The sequence below is a fragment of the Calliphora vicina genome, chromosome 2, assembly GCF_958450345.1.
Source record: "Calliphora vicina chromosome 2, idCalVici1.1, whole genome shotgun sequence".
In the NCBI taxonomy this organism is placed as follows: Eukaryota; Metazoa; Arthropoda; class Insecta; order Diptera; family Calliphoridae; genus Calliphora; species Calliphora vicina.
This window is the reverse complement of record NC_088781.1, coordinates 86,020,078-86,024,675: the sequence shown is the minus strand read 5'-3', so window position 1 is coordinate 86,024,675 and position 4,598 is coordinate 86,020,078. Positions and strand designations below refer to the sequence as shown.

Below are 4,598 nucleotides of genomic sequence, written 5' to 3'. Positions count from 1 at the left end.
AGGAAAGAAAATAACACTACACTATGGCAGCACTTTTGATAGAATTTGTTGAGTGAAACTTAAAAACAATTTACGGCCATTCTCACAATGTACGATTAAAAGTTAACGTGAACTTTAACCGCAAGTTAGGCTAATTTGAATTTCACAATGTACGATTAATTCTTAATTGACACTATTTAACAACAAAGTTGCTGTTAAATATAACCGAACAAATTTCGCCGGTTAGCATCTTAGTTGTAAGAAATATAATAAAAGAACATGGAAAAACATTTATATTTTTGTAATATTTATAATTTTTAAAAGTGTAAAGCGAAGAAAAGAAAATTTTGCACGAGTTGATCCATATACCACCCGGATATTGCACTTACAAACCAAACAACAAATGTGCACTTTTCCTTGTTGGTTTTCAGTAATTGTTGTTCAGTTTGTTCTGTAAATTTTACAGTTAGGTACCTTAATATTTTTGAGTTTTATACGTTTTTTTATTATACCACTAAGAAAACACAAATTATTATTTTTTATGCCGTCTTTTAGACAATTTTTTATATTTCAATCTTTCATTACACTATTTTTCGTAAACAAATGTATGCATTATTGCCATACTTTCTACTGAATGCTTTGGTTAAGTAATCAAATGATGGTGAAACGTAAATTGGTAACCGTTGGTTAAATGGTCCCCGTTAAACAAACCGACAGTTAGTTAATTTCCCGGTTAAAATGAAATAATCGTACATTGTGAAAATGGCCGTTAGAGTTTGGAAATCACTGTATAAATAATTTAATAGTTTGAAACTCACTGTGTAATTTGCTCTTGAAAAAATATTGTTGTTTGCTTTAAAATATTTGTGTTTGCACTTTAAAGAGTTTTTAATACTTTTCTCTTGAGTTTTTAATTTCACACACTTGTTTTGCTTTGTACTTTAGGGGTTGATATGCAATTTAGAGAGATTTAACTTAACTGAAATTGTCGAATATTTGTACGAAAGTAACAAAACCTTAGATTTTGATCTTGTTTAATTTTTTTAAAGCAGTGGACTGTATATTTTTATAATTTTCTATTATTTTCTTTAAGCGACGGTTTGTTTTGTATAAATCAACACGAAAAAGAATTTTTATGTTGATGTCAGTTTTAAAAACACTGGATGAAGAGTTGTAAACCAACAAATAAATGCAAATGCAAAACTTGACTAACCACTACACGCATTGATTATTAAAGAGAAACAAGTCTTTGTGTCAGAAGAGACTTCACTCAGTATGTGTGTATGTAAATCAGTGATGTTCATCCCATGCAGTGTTGCCACGACTGAAATATTTTTCTAACCAACATTAAGAAAAAAAGTAACCAAATAAGAAAAAAAATAACCAAAATAGTTTTTATTTATTAAACATTAATTAACATTGTAATATTAATAAAGATTTGTACTTTACAGATAAGGATTCAATTCATAGTATCGATAAAATAAAAATGTTATTATACAAGTAAATAAAAATAAATGTAATTCTGTTACATAAATAACTTATTAATAATTAAACAAACAAAAAACAAACTTAAATGCAATTTCATTACATATGTATCTTATTTCTATATACCAAGAGTAAAAAAATATTTGAGATCAAGAAATTCAATTGAATTAAAAAATTAATACAGATTTGTACTTTACAGATAAGGATTAAATTCACAGTTGTATTATTATTTTATCAAATATTTATAAAATGTACATTCAAAATTTGATTTAAAAATACCAAGAATAAAAAATATTAGAGATCAAAAAATTCAATTGAATTAAAAATTCATCACTTTTAGGACTAAATGACTTAATAATTTTTGAAATTAAATATGCATAAACTGATAATTATACCAAAGTCAAATCTGTTATTTAAAATATGCAACGCATTTTTATATATTATCAATAGTTTTTATAATTTGTTTCTATAACATCAAAACCGAAATAAAACCAAAACAGATTGGTTTCGGTTTTATTTCGGTTTCGGCTAATTTATAAAATATTAAGATAATATAGAAACAAAATCGGTTAATAATATATTTTTGATAACAGATTTAATTTTGGTATAATTATCAATTTATGCATATTTAATTTCAAAAACTATTTTTTCTGTTTTATTTTTTGTGTAACTGAAAATTATTTAAAATTTCAGAAAATTATTTAAAATTTCAGGCATGCCTTTGGCAGACCATACATAATGCGGATCATTTTTATTTTGGAGCAATTCTTTTGACTGCATTATGTTATTAATTGTTTTAAAATCAAGTTTATTGCGAAATTTAGTTTTTATTAAATTTAGCTGAGAAAATTTTCTTTCAGCAGCTGCTGAGCTATGTGGCAATGACATTACATTAAATACAAAATCAACTAATTCTTCAAAACAATTTTCTTCCATTCCATTTTTATAGCTTAGGACTTTGTTCCAAAACTCGCTATATCCATGTCACTTTTGAGGCCAATGTTAGAAAATCTTAATAATTTCCATTGTGTTGAAATTTTTTCTTCGTTGCCGTTGGTTAAATTTGGAAAACATGTTAATAGTGGTTCAATTGAAATTTCTGTTGATTTTAAAACATTGTGTGGTGTTATTGTAGAAAGATGTTTTAAGTCTTTTCTTGAAAAATCAAAACGTTTTGCAATTTCACTTAAAATTTCTAAATAAAATGATTGAATATTTTTTTTAATTTCATATTTTTTTACATCCGATAATTCTGATTCTTGCAAACATAGCTCAGCTTTTCTGCCTATAAAAATATTTTCTATATTCAAGTAATTACTTTCGTCTAACAAATTTACTGACTCTAATGTATCTAAACTTTTTACAAAAGCGCATTTAGTAAAGTTGCTCAAAATTAATTTAAAATTTAATTCCAGTTGACAGTAAACATACGGTAGCCTCACTCTTTCCGATTGAAACTCTTTGTTCAAATTATTTATTATATTTAAAATATAGGATAGAAACAAAAAATATACTTTTATGCAAGGGTCACCCATTACATCTCCAATCTCGCACTCCTTTATTCCATTTACTTCCAAATAAAACGATATGAAATATAATTTCAGAGCTGACCACTGTTCAATAATACGATTAATAACCGTTTCTAGTGCCAGCCAACGGGTCATGGAAATCCCTAATATTTTATGTGGTTCGACGTGGCAATAGTCCTGGAATTCCTTAAATTCTTGAATTCGTTTCGGACTATGTGAGAAAAGGTTATAAATATTTCGGCACAATGTTTCAATCGTTGTAGGAAGCTTTTTGCAAGCATATGCTGAACAAAGATGTAGTGAATGACAAGTGCACTTTATGAAAAATATTTCGACATCATCTTTAAATTTAGCTTGCAACCCATTAGCTTCTCCTGCCATTACGTTGGCTCCATCGGTTGCTAAACCAATAACATTTTGTAGAGGTATGTCGTGGCTTTTTAAAAAATCTTTTATAGTGGCATATAAAGATTTGGTGTCTGAGTTTTTAACTTCTATAAGTGCTAAAAATCTGTCATGAATATTTCGCGAAAGTTTGTCCATGTATCTTACAACTAAAACCAGTGACTTTTTTGTAGATACGTCCGTCGTTTCATCTACTATTAATGAAAATTTTGTAGCTTTTATTTTGGAGATAATGTCATTTTTAGCTTTATTTGCTAACGTTTCTGTTAGCTGTGTTGATTTTGATCTGCCACATTTTACTGACCTTGCAATTTTTGAGTCGGGACAGCATTCTACCAACAAACTGGGTAAATAGTCCATTAGTAAAAATGGTAAGTTGTGGTCGACTAAAAACATTACTAATGCGAGTTCCGCATGATGAACTTGCTTACTTTTTGAGGATTTCCAAAGGTATTTATTTTAATTTGATTTTTTTTCCTCTCAACATTTAGAATGTGAATGCGTAAAGATCCATGTATTCTTAAATAACTCACATGATTGTTAAGCTTTTTATCACATGCTACACAAAAGCCACACCCATCTCTGTTTCGAAGCCATGCAAATTCATCCAGCCAGACTGTGCGGAAGTTTCTTTTGGGATTTTTTGTAGCTCCACTGTAATTCAATAATTGCATTAATACACATGTATTTAAATAACATAAAAAAAGTTTTACCAGCTTTCATCGCCGCTTTCAGATGATAATTCATTACTATCATTATTGGCTGCAGGCTTTCTTATTAAAAAACTAAAAAGAATTTAATTTAATATGGTACAAACATACTTCACGTATTTACAAATTTTTTACCTATACATTCTCCATTAATTTTTGCTTGTGTTGTTTTAAATTTTTTAATTTGCTTTCCGACTCTTGTTAGTTGTTCACTTTTTAATTTTATTAATAAATGGCAAGGCGAATCTATAGAAGGTGTCGACAGAACTACAACAAATTTAACAAGTAGCAAAACAACAGGTACTTTGTTTTTGTTAAAAGATAAGTGAAGTGTCAAAGTTGCCTGTTGTTGTTTTTGCACAAGTGAATTGACAGTTCAATTGTCTAAGCAACTGAGGTCACCTTCTATAAATTCGCCTTGATAATTGGCGTCATTTTTGCAGACATGCATTTTTTGCAAAAACAAACATAGTAGATTATTTGAGTAAGT

The 4,598-nt window shown here is 28.1% G+C and overlaps 1 long non-coding RNA gene across 1 annotated transcript; it reads right to left on the bottom strand.

Moving 5' to 3' along the window:
• Positions 1-1,995: 1,995 nt before the first annotated feature.
• On the bottom strand, positions 1,996-4,323 carry LOC135951921 (uncharacterized). Its single transcript, XR_010576002.1, has 3 exons — positions 4,244-4,323; positions 4,112-4,183; positions 1,996-4,052 (listed from the first exon to the last, which is right to left on the bottom strand). It is a non-coding gene; the product is annotated as an uncharacterized LOC135951921 (long non-coding RNA).
• Positions 4,324-4,598: the final 275 nt, after the last annotated feature.